Source organism: Equus przewalskii, chromosome 3 (assembly GCF_037783145.1).
Source record: "Equus przewalskii isolate Varuska chromosome 3, EquPr2, whole genome shotgun sequence".
Taxonomy (NCBI): Eukaryota; Metazoa; Chordata; class Mammalia; order Perissodactyla; family Equidae; genus Equus; species Equus przewalskii.
The window spans coordinates 51,079,562-51,095,277 of record NC_091833.1 but is presented as its reverse complement, the minus strand read 5'-3'; the positions used below and the strand labels follow the sequence as shown (position 1 = coordinate 51,095,277).

At 39.5% G+C, this 15,716-nt stretch overlaps 1 long non-coding RNA gene across 1 annotated transcript in view; it reads right to left on the bottom strand.

Annotated features, from left to right (window-relative positions):
• The window catches only part of LOC139082537 (uncharacterized), a 41,393-nt gene that overhangs the window by 12,931 nt on the left and 12,746 nt on the right, over positions 1 to 15,716 (bottom strand). The gene's annotated exons all lie outside the window — the stretch shown is intronic.

Here is a 15,716-nt window from a genome sequence, read left to right as displayed (position 1 = left end):
TCTCTCTGAGAGGCTGGCACCGACTCGGCCAGTGTTCTAGTCCACCTCTGCGCATTGTGCAACATAAGTGACAGGAAGCCTTGGTGGCCTTGTTTGGAAGCTGCTGTTTTCACTCCCCTCATACAGCAGGAGAAAAGTAAAAAGCAAAAAAGGCAGCTACATAGTTCACATTGACATGAAAAGAGTAAACTGAGGGGCCAGCTTGGTGGCACAGCGGTTAGGTTCGCATGTTCCTCTTCTTGGCGGCCCAGGGTTCGCCGGTTTGGATCCCCAGTGCGGCCGTGGCACCGCTTCACAAGCCATGCTGTGGTAGGTGTCCCACACATAAAGTGGAGGAAGATGGGCACGGATGTTAGCTCAGGGACAGTCTTCCTCAGCAAAAAGAAGAGGATTGGCAGCAGATGTTAGCTCAGGGCTAATCTTCCTCAAAAAAAAAAAAAGAGTAAACTGAGCTGTCTTTGTTCCTCAATTAGTGTTTTTCTGAATTGCTTTTTAGACTCCCTCCTAATGTCAGGTGTTTATGTTTTTAACTGGATCTAGCTGGTTCTTTTGCATATAAAATACTCTGTACTACTTACGTGTAACTAACGGTTTAAGATGGTTACTTAGCATAGTGAGAAAGCTGTCTCTTTTAAAAATTATTTTTTTATTCACGAGATTATTAAAATTACACATTTAGGGGAAAAAATCAATACACTGTATACTTCATTACTGAAAACAGTATACTATCACCAAAAAAGGCCTTTATTTTGGGAACTTGATTCCTAATTTATGGCAAGTGTTGCTTTCAGAAATAAAGCCACCGGACGACACAATCTCACTCAATCTTAAAGGCGGGCACGCTGAGCAGGGCACACTCTTACCCTTTGTGGGAGCTCCTCCTCTACCCTGCCAGCTGCCAGGCCTCGGCCTTCTGGCGCGATTTCAGCCACCAAGTCATCAACAGTAACGTGTTCTAGTCCTTTTTCTTTAATTCCCTTTACAGTGGGCCTCCAATTGATCCTCCCAGCCACATTCAATTAATTTAGCTCTCAGCAACTCTTTGACGTCTTCTCTTTCTCCAGTTTCTATCAACTTTTGGTTCATTGCTGCTCTCATCTGCGCATCTTTGTTCATCTTGCTAAGCACACCCTTTGGCTGCCGGGACTGAGACCATCAGAACCTCAGGCCACTAAGCACACAGAAAGCTAGAAAACGCATTTCCAGGGTGGAGTCTCCAAAAATTATTTTAAATGTACACACAAAAATATGCAGAAAAACTTACAAATAATAAAACTATTAAACAGGGGCCGGCCCAGTGGTGCAGCAGTTAAGTGCACACATTCCGCTTTGGCAGCCCGGGGTTTGCCGGTTTGGATCCTGGGTGCGGACATGGCACCACTTGGCAAGCCATGCTGTGGTAGGCGTCCCACATATAAAGTAGAGGAAGATGGGCACGATGTTAGCTCAGGGCCAGTCTTCAGCAAAAAAGAGGAGGATTGGCAGTAGTTAGCTCAGGGCTAATCTTCCTCAAAAAAAAAAAAACTACTAAATAAATGATAGATTATCAATGTAAATTTATGAGGTTCATTACTGTACTGTAACCATGTTAGAAAATTCACACTACTGAAAGAGCCATAATGTATAATGTAACTTGTAATTTACCTCAAATAGTTCAGGGAAAAAAAAGTGTGTGTATAATGCACACATGGCTTAGATATAACACGTCACAGTTAACATATGGCATTGTACACTGCTTATTTTTGTCAGTTAACGTGTATATATATTATAGCCATGACTAAGGATATAAAAGTATTAACTTTGCCATATAACTCTAAAATTAATAACTGGCAAATGTTAGTTAACATTCAAATATTAAAGGAAACACAAGAAGAATCAAGCAAATTAACTCAGAGTCAATTCAGTTATTTGTCAAATGATATATGAGGTGACTTCTACTTATTGGTCTTTATGGGAAATTAAAAAAACAAGGAACATCGTGTCTGTGACTTACTCTCCCGGAAATCCTGACCACCAGTCAGATGTCACAAAAACTTGCCTAACTTTCTTTGCATTTCCAGTATTATCGCATAACAAGTCAATTCAAGGATAACAATTGAATCCATGTAACAAAGACAATATCCAAATCATTTTTCATTATGTAACTTTAAGATAAGCATGAACATACACACACATAAAGATAAATAGTAATAAACAATCCAAATTGTATCCATGATATTTCTGTTTTCAAAAAGAAACATAGATGAATAAAATTTATTCAACACAACAGCTCACCGCTTAATCTCTAGCCCCAAGAAAACTGCCTAGCATAAAGTAGGCACATAACAAATTTTTGTTAAATGAATAAGTGAACAAATGAATTAATGAATGAATAAAATGATACAATACATGTAATATTCTTAGTGCAAAAAATGAAATGTAGAACTCAGTATGCCAGCTTTTAGCAATAAATATCCAACAATTTATTAATAATACTACACTGTTGGGGCCGGCCCCGTGGCCGAGTGGTTAAGTTCGCACGCTCCACTGCAGGCGGCCCAGTGTTTCGTTGGTTCAAATCCTGGGTGCGGACATGGCACTGCTCATCAAACCACGCTGAGGCAGCGTCCCACATGCCACAACTAGAAGGACCCACAATGAAGAAGATACAACTATGTACCGGGGGGCTTTGGGGAGAAAAAGAAAAAAATAAAATCTTTAAAAAAATAATAATAATAACACTATACTGTTGTTAGTATGCATTATATTAAATAGATATTTGCTCCACTATGAATGTAGTCTGAAGACAAGCTGTTCCTCAAACAACAGGAATAGTTTCAAAATTGACAGCTATGTATGATATATATATTTACATACATAAAACATGCGCACACAGGCACAATTCCTCCAAGTTTTAAGAGTATTTTAGTTATACTTGATGAATAAATGAAAAGCAGTAGGATATATTGGAGTATATGAGGAAGCCATTTGGTTTAAAACTAATTCAGCCTGACCTTATTTTTCCACAAAGCCCTGATGTGGCCTGTTGAGCATGCGTTGTACATCTGCTTTAAACACTGACAATGTCCCAAAGCCAAGAATGATGCCCTTAAAGATGGGGATGTGGCTTCCCCCGATGTCGGCATTTCTTTAAGGATAAACTGCTCTTCCCAGAAACTAAGGATGAATTCCAAGCTGTTGTGTTCACCTCGTGACCAACGACCTGCGGTACCAGCAAAAGTATCCAGCCACTGTTGTAAAAGGGATATTCCTGTCATACGTGACGGATGCTCTTTTTTCCCAGACAGCGTATAACTACCCTGTCCACCTCACTTCCTTGCAGTGCTTCCCTCCCTCGTGGAGGTACTCTCCCAGGCTTTACGGTCCCTAGGTTTGGCTCATGAGAAACTCACCCCACTTTTGATTTATAGATTGATTATAGATTATTTGCATTGACATAAATTAAAAATATTAATGTTAATAAATGCAAGCCAAGCCTTGAATTTTAAAGGATTAGTGACCCCTTTTACCTACTTTTAACTTTGAACTTATGCTAGGTATTCATAAAAGCAAAAAATAGTAATATTAACGAGCATTTATAAAACATTTATTGAATACCTACCTTAGAGCTTTTGTATAAGCTCTATGTAATTTTTAAATGATTCATAGATTTAATTTAACACTGCGAGGTAGATGTTATGAATTCTCCCGATTTTATAAATGAGAATATCAGGACATAGCCATATTGCTCGAGACCACACAGCCTAAACGCGGCAGAATCAGCCTTGAGCTCAGGTTCATAACTGCTATCACACTATTCTGCATCTCAGTGGCAAATGAGATTTGGTTGATAGGACAGTGAGAGACAAGGGATGAGACGACTATTCAAAATCTGAAACAGAACCACCAAGTTAAATTTCTTACTTAGAGAGAGCTATGCTGCCTATGCTCAAACTCCCCAAGCAGAACACACTGCTGATGTTACACAGGGCGTTCAGGAAGCAGCGAGTTCAGAGCCTGGCAGATTTCCAGAAGCGAAAGTGGGCTGACATTAGCTGTGGAAGCACAGCTCCTTGGGTCAGACTATTGGTAACAGTTTATTCTTCAAAAGCGTGTTCATTGGAGTGACTCGGGCTGACTTTCAGAAGTAAATGGCTGTCACTGGCGGCTTGGCCTGAAGAAGTACATTCACTGAGGTGAGTTGTCATTGATAGATTAAACGGGTTTAAAACCAGCTCTGTAGTTACTTGTTACAATGGCTAAAAACAATTAGTCTTTTACTAGGAGTGTGGGACCCATTATTCTTAAACCTCTTTTTTGGTCCACCCTCAGCCAAAGCTGCAGAAGAAACCATCAGGGATTGTCCAGATCTTCGTCACTCTTATTCATGTACCTTAAAGACAACGTTTTGTGTATAGAGATGTGGTTTTCAGTTTGAGGGTGAATCAGCATGCTTTCTTTTTGTTTTATCTTTGAATCATTTAATAAGACAGTGGCTGCATAGCAGCATTTAAGGTTCTAGCCAACAGATATGGAACAACAGTGAAACAAACAAGAAAAACTGAAAGCATCGTAAGAAGAGACTAGAAGGCACTCTGGAAACATAACCCTGGATTTCCAGGCTTAACAAGTAAACAAGTTCCAACAATTCTCTAAGTCTACCTTAGTCAGTTGCCTCTTCTTTTAGTTTAAGGATTGTTGGAGGCTGAATTGGATCCCCCCAGTATTCATATGTTGAAGTCCCAACCCTCAGTAGCTTAGAACATGACTGCATTTGGAGACAGGTCTCTAAAGAGGTTATTAAGTTAAAATGAAGTCATCAAGGTGGGCCCAACCTTAATCCAATATGACTGGTATCCTTACATGAGGAGATTAGGGCACAGACACACACATGTGAAGACACAGGGAGGCGAAAACGGCCATCTACAAGCCAAAGAGAGGGGACTCAGAAGAAACCAACCCTGCTGACATCTTGATCTCAGACTTCTAGCCTCCACAATTTTGAGAAAATAAATTTCTGCTGTTTAAAGCACCCAGTTTGTGGTATTTATTTATGGCAGCCCTAGCAAATTAATGTGGATATAAATTATTTCAACTCATCTGTGGCATTAATCGATTACAATGTGAAATGTAAACAATGGTGCTTATTCCTCTGTGGTTGTCCAAAAGGAAACCCAAGTCTCTTCAGTTTTCCATAAATACTCACGCTAAGGAATTTAAACATTTTTGTGCCCCCAAGGTATGGACTATATTATTTACTATGTCAGCCAAAGTAAGCACAAAATTTTAACAACCAGCTCAAGTTATCTCATGCCTGTTGATGGTGTTATCATCTTTAGGAGTTTCTTTCATCAATTATTGTTTATTTTACCAAGAAGAGTTTATCCCCGTCTTATAGCTTCAACCTTTGGGTCACTTCTGAGTCAGATTCTATTGTCACTTAATACTGAGTTGTGTTTTCTTGACTTACACGTGCCTTGTAATTTTTTACTGCATGCCAGGCATCAACTGTAGAACAGCAGAGACTTAAACAGTATTTCTGTCTGAATATGGACACACCTCTTCTTCAGTTAGCCCTTTCCAACTATGAGGCATTTGGTGTTCTACAGGGAAAAACCATAACCAGTTTCTTAAAATCCATCACAACATAGAGGTTAATTTAGCAATGTTATACTGGAGCATTGTTTTTAATTCTGGAAGTAATGTTTTAAGAAAGACTTACTTTATTTATTTATTTTTTTTTTTTTTTGAGGAAGACTAGCCCTGAGCTAACTGCTGCCAATCCTCCTCTTTTTGCTGAGGAAGACTGGCCCTGAGCTAACATCGTGCCCATCTTCCTTTACTTTATATGTTGGATGCCTACCACAGCATGGGGGGCCAAGCACTGCCGTGTCCACATCTGGGATCTGAACCAGTGAATCCCGGGTCACCAAAGTGGAATGTGAGCACTTAACTGCTGCACCACCGGGCAGGCCCAACTTACTTCATTTTTATTGCTTATAAGATTTGGCTATGTGAGTAATCTTATATATGTGCATATTACTATTAAATTTAGGGATCAGTTAACGTTTTTATTATTTGCTATTTTTTATATAATTATTATTAATCAGCTTTCATTAAGTCATCCTGCAGGAATAAACACTCTTCAACAGTTACTCTTACAACAAAGGTTAATTCTATATTCTCTGTTAAAGGTCCTTTGCAGGTTGGCTGTGTCTGTGCTCCTGTTTTCATTCTGGGACTCAGGCTAAAGGAGCAGCCCCTGTCCAGGACACACTATGTTAGTGGCAGAGGGACAAGAGCAATAGATGAACCACCTGATGACTTTTAAAACTGCAGATCAGACATGGTATAAGTCACAGGTTGCGTTCCTCAGAAACAGACACTAAAACGGAGTTAGTGGGGCAAGATGTTCATTAGAAGTCAACACCTGTGAAGAAAGTGGGTAGGAGCAGGATCGGTCAGAACAAAAAGCTAAACTGTGATGCAGGCTTATCAGAGCTTCCACCAACCCAGAGGGGAGCTCTGAAACAAGCATTGCCCATCAGAGTATCCCAAATGGGGCCAAAATTGCTTGGTCTTTATATTCCCCGCTCACTGAGGCACCAGATGTGGGCTGTCCTGGGAAAAGCATGATCCAAGGAAAAGCAGCTCTCTGCAGCTAAAGCAGATCTTAAGGAACCTACTGCTGGAGGCTGTCTGCCAATTGTGCTCCTGACCTGGGCAGCAAGTGCTCCTCTGAAGGGAGATCTGAGGGGAGCATCTCTAAAACGACTGCTGCATACATTCTGCTCACATTCCTATGGCTAGAGTATGTCCTATGGCCAAGCCTGTTATCAGTGGGGCTGGACTGTACTCCTCTCACCAGGAAGTGAGGTTAGAGGGAGGTTAAGGCAAATTCCAAGCTCAGAGCCCTGTAGGGATATGCCTAATAGAGAAGAGCAGCAAATAATTAAGAACAGTAATATAATGTATTACAATGTCCAGAGGCCAAATATGACTTCCTTATTTTATAGTTTAGCACCCAGAAATCCAGGGATCTCAAATGACTTGCCCATACGATGTACACAATTCCTAACAGTGTACCTGGCACACAGTAAACACTCGAAATTCTCAGGACAAGAAAGATCCAAATATAACTAATTCATCAATTTTTACTGATGTTTATACTTTGTTCATAAATAGATAACTGGTGTCTTTCATATTGGCTTTGCCCTCTGTGGACACAGGTTTCAGTTTCGTCTGCTCTGTGAGAAAGTTACTACTCATCCTCCAGCTTTCCACCTTTCCTTGTGAAAGGATTTCAATCTAAAATGGAACCTGAGGATACGGAATGGAGAATCTCACACACGCGCCCTCAGAAGAAAGCAACAAGAACTGAGAGACTGATTTCCACTAAATGCCTGATTCATAGAGACCGAGCCTTATCCCTGACCGATGAGCATCCCCCAAGACTCTCTCCCCATCCTCAAGCTAATGAGCTTACTGCTTGATCTCTGGCTGAACTTCCCCCTCTTTTGCCTCCTTGTCTATAAATACAGCCTACTCCAAAGCCTCAAGGGACTTCGCCCATGGCTTGCTGCAGCATGCATTTCCCAAATTGCAATCCCTCTGCTATTCCTGAATAAACTCAATTTCTAGTAATTTGAGCTTGCCTCAGTTTACCTCTTTACATAAGTTGACCTTTTATGGTGTCAGAATGCAGGAGCTGAAGGAGATGACTCCCATAGGTATGGCAACCCTAGGAACCGAGTGAGGTACCCACAACGAGCCCCTTGCATTCAACGCTTCCACGAGTCACCTTCTGCTTCTGGTCAATGAGTCTCTTCTTGGATTTTGAGTTCCCTCCTTTTGGTTGAGCTCTCCAACTTTATTTGGGGTTTGCTTAAGGACAGATTTTCCTTCTGGTGAGTACTCTTTTGGTTTCTGAAAGAATATGCTTGATTTCTGAATTAGAGTGCACTTCGTTTCTGAATTAAAATGCACTTGGTTTCTGAATTAGAATGCACTTGATTTAGATTTAAACTTGTGGATTTTCCTGAGAGCAAAACTAAAGCTAAAACCAGTGGGCATGAGTTGAGCACCCAAACACTGCTAGAGCACTCACCATCTTTACATGAGAGACAACTGTATCCCAAGCACAAGACTCCCATGGACAGATAAGGTGGTCACGGATGAGCAAGTTTCAGAATAGGTCATTTGCCACCCACAGAAAATTCCATGCAAAGAGGGACACCTGGTCACAGGTCAGACAAGAGGGCAAAGGCCATCCACCAGGAAAAAGAAACATCCCATGAAAGGCACATTGTCAAACAAAACCCAAGTCCCAATCCTAAGCATGGCCTTAGGTTATCTAGGATTTTTTTTCTTTGCTCTTGGGACAATTACGAAAATGGGATCCCAGTCATTTAAGTGCTCTAAGGGTGCCCCTTCCCCTGCCACTTAAGGAACCCTGGCCAGTTTTGTGTTAAAAACATGATCTCTCCTCGTGCACATGGACCAGCCTTACGGAATACAGCCTGGAAATACAATGACCATTACAAGGAATGTTCCAATGAGACAAGATTATTTATGAAGTGCACGTGAAAGCAAGGGTTCCCAAATCAAACAAACAGAATGGAAGAGCTATTTTACTCGGCATTCAGAATCCTCCAAAAGTCTTCGAAATTCCAAAATAGGTTCATTGAAAGATTAATTGCAAAAGATAAATGAAAAATTAAAGCTATAACGGGTACCTAAAACAAAAGACTATAAGACTAATGTAACTCTTATTGATCCCCTCTACTCTCCCTTACTTGAGTACTTATTCTACTAATCCTCTGTCTAAATTGTCTTTACATTCTGAAGAGACTAGACAACCAGAAACAAAAGTTCACCAAGTTAACGGCCTTACAGACATCCCTGTATCTACTCTCAAAGGAGGATCCCCATACAGGCCCCTCCCAGTGTTGACAGGACTCTGAGGGATTCTCCAGTAAAACTACTACCAGTTTTCCCTTAAGTGGCAAAGGAGAAACTAAAATTAAAATTAACGGAAAATCTTGCCAAATTCTTGTAGATGCCAGAGCTACACTCTCTACTTTGAACCTCACTCGCTTGGGCCCCTGCAGATGGGATCCTGGGAAAACTGACAGAAGCCAGCAAAGGGTGTGAATTCTTTCCAGAGTCAGCTATCCTAAGTCTCTGTCTGAAGTACCCACTCAAGAGAGGAAGGTAAAATATAACCACTGTCCCTTGTTTTCCAAATCCAGTCCCATTGGTTACTGATCCTTTCTCTCCTAGGGACAGCTATTGCCTTCTTGTGTGTCTCATTTTGCATCCTGAGAAATTGGCTTGGCAGTGGTCAGGTTGAGGGCCCCAAAATATGGCTCGACAGAAATGTGGGTCGCACCCCATTTGCAGCTAAATGTGGCTGGACAGAAATGCAGGTTGAATCCCTTTCGTAACTAGGGTTTTATTAACTGTTTCCAACTCTCAGGGGAATTGTCTAAGTATTTCTTTCTTTTGGTTTGTCATTGGGACAGTCTCTGGATCTTGGGAGGTTAGTCTCCTTTGTACCCTTCTTGGGAATGCTTCTTGCATCCAAGAGGTCATTCAATACTGCCAGGAATATTTACTGTTCATCCCGGCTGAACCTGACAAGATGTTTGAAAGGATTTTTTTAAGTAGCTCTATGGTCAGAAGTTTGCCACTTTGGGGCCTGACACTCAGAGCCTGATGGGAACTTCTTTTAGGCCTTTTCCCCTAAGCTAAAATAAAACTATGTAGTCAGAGGGGAAAAAAATATTCTGAAGCCTTTTGTAGAAGTATTTACTAAAACATTCCAAAGACAAATCTCTAAATCCAGAACACGGGAATCTTTTGAAGTTCTCCAAGACATAAAGAAGCAAATTGTGGATAATGTATTCAGATGGGTGTGTCAGTTCTGTGATAACATTCAGGCTACAACACAATTCTTTGAGGAATTAGAAACAGCTGTCCTTGTCTTACAAATTAAGTCCTTACAAGACTGGAGATGTGGCTCCAGAAACAATTCAAAGTCCACTTATCCTTTTTACCAATCCTAAAACCTCCTCTATTCATCTCAAAAGGTTTGCAGATATTGTAAAACATCTGGATTTAGGGAACAAAAGTCCTCGGAGGAACTTGGATTTTTCCCCTGTGTCTTTGAGACGTAAATCTTCCACTCTGGTCTCTCTAGGAATTCTTATTCAGTCCATCTCTTTGAAATACAAACTTCTAGGAGGTAATTATTATCAGAAGAAAAAAAGGAGGGGGAAACTATTTGGCACTTAGGTGAATAAAAAGTCTTAAGTGCCTTCTCCACAAATATTAATAAAAAGTTTAAGCCAGCTGAGCAGGTAACTTTAACATATTCCATCTACCAGAAACACAGTTTGGATCCAACTTTTATAAACTAGTGAATTTTGCATTATCATACCTGCCTCATGGCTAAATTTGAAAACAACAGCTGTAAGATCTCTGTTTGCATCTGTCTGTGCGTTTATGTATGCCTATCTATGTGTGTTGTAGGTGTGTGATATTTTTCTACCTCCAGATGCTATTGCTAAAATTAATTTGGAAAGAGCTCTGATTAATTGGCTTAAAGACAAATAAGTGCTAGGGAAGTTAAGCACACTCTCGAAAAATATAAATATGAACTCAAATGTTTTTCAAGTTCTCGTGATCTAGGATAATCCTTGGTAAATGAAAGTTAGTTTAACCTTGTTAGTCTAATTAAAAGAGCATGTCTTTGGAATTATCAGCATTAAATATAACTTTTAGTCTACTTGAGTTTACTAAAAGTCAGATAAATTCATGTTATCTCTCTTATAGAATTTGTCAGGGAGAAAGATAATTTTAGATGATGGTTAGCTGTTTAATGTCTCATGAAATTGTCGAGCACAATCTAAACATAATTGTTAAGAACAAGTGAATTAAGTAAATGTAAGCAAGATAAAAGTAAAAGTTCATAAACCAACTTTTCAACAAGAATTGTGCTTTATGGTATGTATACTTAAAAATAGTTTACAAAGTCTCTTTGGTTACTTGAAACTTTAAAGTTATACTGAGATAAGTTAAACAACGGGTATTCACTGGCTATGTAGACCATTTCCAAATAAGATAAAATACTGAAAACATTGATTATTGAACATAGGTTTGTCTACTTTTGTCCTCCTTTTACAGAGGAACTAAAGATATTTGGGTCCATTAGCAAATGTTTTGTGCCACATTGAAAAATTTACTATGAGGAAAAATATACTTCCAGAAGTTATAAAATGTGTTTATAAATTTGTCAGTTCACAGTTGCGTGCTTCTTAGTTTTCACTAGACATTAGGTTTGTAAGGGTTAAAAATTCTAAAATTGTAATTACAGCTACTAAAAATAATAAGGGAAACGTCTCTGTATGCAAGGAAAGTAAGACGTGTATTTTCAGTAAGAAAAGGTATGAGGAATGGAAACGCATTTTTGTTGAGGGAAAAGAAAGTAATTTTGTCCTAAAGTAAAGCTGGTTATTTCAGAATAGGAAAGAGTAGAATAGAGGACAAATTAAATGGACATAGAAAGTTGAGAAAAGAGAGACAGAAAGTTGAGGAGAAAGAGAGAAAATTTTACCTTGTGTGGTCAAGCTGGCTAAAATTGAATGAGTTTGTCATGAGATTTAAAACTAACCTTTAATATCAACAGCATACTCATGTAAAACTAAACCTTAATTTTCCTTCATCAGACAAAAGGACAAAGTTTTCTTGGATTTTTGGTCTGCTTTTGATAGGAGATTATGATCTTTTCTTTATCTTTTGATTAACCTTCTTGGACAGCAAAAATTCTGTGTCTTACCAAAATAATTTACTGTGCTTCATTTTGTCTTTATAAGGTCTTTGATTAGTTAAGAAACCCAATCTTCTCAGTATTAAAAGACCTAAGTTTTGTTCACACCTATGTAACCTTCTGTATTTGCCTTTAACATCTTCTATTATCACTTGGTTAAATAGATAATTAAGTATTATTTCATAATGATCTGTGATCCTATTTAGTAAAATGTTTAAACCTTTGACAACTTCCCAAAATCAAATTCTACATGGAGTCTTTTTGACCTCAAAATAACTTTAAGAATAACTTTGGAAAAATCTCAAAGGATTTGTCTCTCATCTGGTAAAATGTTAAACAAATTAGACTTACCTGATATGTTAAATTACATAGGGAGCATTGTTAAATAAGAAGTAGGGTTTACTTAGCTTATATTTGTACGGATGCATGTCATTAATATACATGTTCTAGAAATTGTATGAAATGCCTAGAAATCTGATATGTTCTGGTATAATCTTGTCAGTCATAATTCCAGTTATTATCTTAAAATGTTGCACATCACAGAAATAAAAAAATTTCCTTGCCAATTCCATTATAATGAACTTTCATCAGATCTTTAACCATGGGCATTTTTAAGTCTTTTGTTGTTTACAGACAGTTATTGTCTTACTCTGATGCTTTTGCAAAAGTTAGACTCATGGAAAGGACTCTACCAAGAACTCTTTACCACTGACATCACTGCCAAATTACAAAATGTCACACTTAGGGTGCATATTTCACAACTGAAGAAGTCCCCACCTGACATCTGGTCCTGTGCAAACCCCAGAGACATCAGAATCGAATTGACTAGGATCTTGCTGACATCAAGGTAGACTGCTTCCTCCCAAGACGTCAGATCAAGAATGTTTCTTTCCATTCCTCCATCCCTCTCTGACCATCTTTTTCTTAATTCTTATACCATGAAGGTCTTTGTTATTCTTGTGTCCACATTTTGCCGTGTTCTGGTCTGAAATAACAATGCCACTGTTGACATATCTCATGCCATTGCAAAGGAGGTGTGATCCAACCTCCAAACAGCTGTTGGATTTGTCACAATGCTGATGATCGTATAGCCTCAGTTTCTCTTGAACAATCTCAGCCCCCTCTCTGTCATGTCAGACTCCCTAACCCTGGGGGTCCATAACCCTGTCTCTGGTTAACAATCCCAAACCAGGGAACTTTTCATCCAGGTGCTGTACGAAGGGACATGAGGCAAAATTAACCAAAATAAAACCACCTGCATGGTCTACAGACCCTTAAATTTTACTGGCTTCCATCACTGTCACCTTTCCAGTCCTGAGACATAGACTCAAATGGGAATCACCAGGAGACATTCATGATTCAAAATTTGCTTCCTTTGGCAGATCCCTACTCCCCTGACTAGGAGTAAGTACAAATGAGGCTATGATCAGAAACCTCTCCTTAACTCTTAAAGATATTGCAAAATCTGCTGCTAAAGCAACAATTGCCCAACGAAAATCCCTCAACTCTCTGGTCAAAGTTTTTCTTTATAATAGGATAGCCCTTGATTATCTTTTAGCAGAACAAGATGTTTGTGTTATGGCCAGGACCACTGGCTGCACTTAGATTGGCACTTCTGGGGAAATTGAGACTTCGCTACATAAGATCATTGAACAAGCCAGTTGGTTTAAAGAAGTGAATCCTTCAGTGGGGTCATTCTTTGGATTGATTCTGATTGGTTTGGGTCTTAGGGACCATGGCTCTGAAGCGTACTCCAGACAGTGGGAATTATTCTGCTTATAATAAGAATAGTAGTCTCCATGGTGCACTGTATTAAGAATATTGTTTTTCTGGGGGGCTGGCCCCATGGCCGAGTGGTTAAGTTCACGCGCTCTGCTGCACATGGCCCAGTGTTTCATTGGTTCGAATCCTGGGTGCGGACATGGCACTGCTCATCAAACCACGCTGAGGCAGTGTCCCACATGCCACAACTAGAAGGACCCACAACGAAGAATATACAACTATGTACCGGGGGGCTTTGGGGAGAAAAAGGAAAAAAACAAAATCTTTAAAAAAAGAATATTGTTTTTATGCTTATCCTAAAATCCAACTGACCACAGAAACTGAGCTAACCACCCTAGAGGAGCATGACTGAGATTTTTCATGTCTCATTCCTTTTGTTGTTCAAATGAGGCCAATGAAATCCACTTGCCATTTCCCTACTCTATGAGACAAGACACCTGAGGATGGTCCCCCTCAGCTCTGAGGGACATGTATTCCATCTAAAAATGTCTTTGATCAAAAAAAAAAGAAAGAAGGAAAACAACACCTAAATGACATGGTTGATTAGCAATGCTTTCTGTAAAAGATCTTGATCTAGAGGGTAAAATGTGAAAGAGTTTCCATCTAAAATGGAACCTGAGGATATGAAATGGAGAATCTCAAGCATGAGCCCTCAGAAGAACAAAACTTAAGAAGTGAGAGACTGATTTCCATTAAATGTCTGATTTACAGAAGACCAAGACTTATTTCCTAACCAATGAACATCTTTCAAGAATGTCTCCCCATCCTCAAGCCAATGAACTTACTCCTTGATCTCTGACCAGACTTCCTTCTCTTTGTGCTCCTTGTCTATAAATGCAGCCCGCTCCAAACCCTCAGTGGACTTGCCTATAGCTTGCTACAGCTTGCATTTCTCAAATTGCAATTCCTCTACTATTCCCAAATAAATTCAATTTCTGATAATCTGAGCTTGCCTCACTTTACCTCTTTATTTAGGCTGACATCATAAAAAGCATGCTTTCTTAAATTAGTGGCTGTTAATTTAAAATTATGAGCAAATTATTTTAAAACATTGTAAATGGACTGTATATTAATACTAGACCTTGATGTATTTGGCTACGCTCTCTTTAATAGATCATAGGAGTTCAAATTCATTGCATAGCCAAATCTCTTCTTCATTTCCTCAGACATATTATTAAGACATTATGAGTAATCTCTGAAAGATATTCCCTTCCAATCCTGTGAAACATCCAAAACATATATTAATAGTCAAGGATAGATGTGATACTGTGATTTATAATAAGAAATATATATTTGATCTTCCTCCCATTCCTGGCACAAAGCTCTTAAAACCCTTGGAATTTCCTAAGTGATTAGAGCAATAAAGGTGAGTTTGTTATTCATAATAAGCTCCTTTCAGCCACACCTGAGTTTATGTTAATGACATGATTTTTGGAAAGCCCCTCAGGAACCTAAAGATGGTGGCTAGTTGCCAGGGGAACCAAAGATAATTAAAGGGTTGGAAACTTTCAGCCCCACCCCAACCTCCCTCACCTCTGGGGAAGGGAGAGGGGCTCAAGGTTAAGTTCAATTACCAATGGCTAATGATTTAATCAATCATGCCTAAGTAATGAAGCCTCCATAAAAACACAAAAGGACAGAACTCAGAGAGCTTCCAGGTCTGTGAACACGTGGAGGTGCAGGGAGAGTGTAGGATGCCCAGGGAGGGCATGCAAACTCTGCACCCCTTCCCTCATACCTTGCCCCGTGTATCTCTTCCATGTGGTTGTTCTTTAATTATATCCTTTTATAATTAATAGTAATCTAGTAAGTAAACTGTTTCCCTGAGTTTTGGGACCTGCTCTAGCAAATTAATGGAATCCCAGGAAGGGGTCGTGGGAACCCCCAATTTACAGCCAGTGGGTCAGAAGCGTAGATAACAACCTGTACGTGGGGTCAATGTCTGAAGAGTATATGTTGGGGATGAGGGGCAGACAGTCTAGTCAGACTGAGCCCTTAACCTCTGGGATCTGATGCTATTTTCAGGTAGATAGTGTCAGAATTGAGTTAAACATTAGAACACCCAGCTGGTGTCACAGAATTGCTTGATGTGTGGAAAACCCACACACTGGGGTCAGAAGTGAGG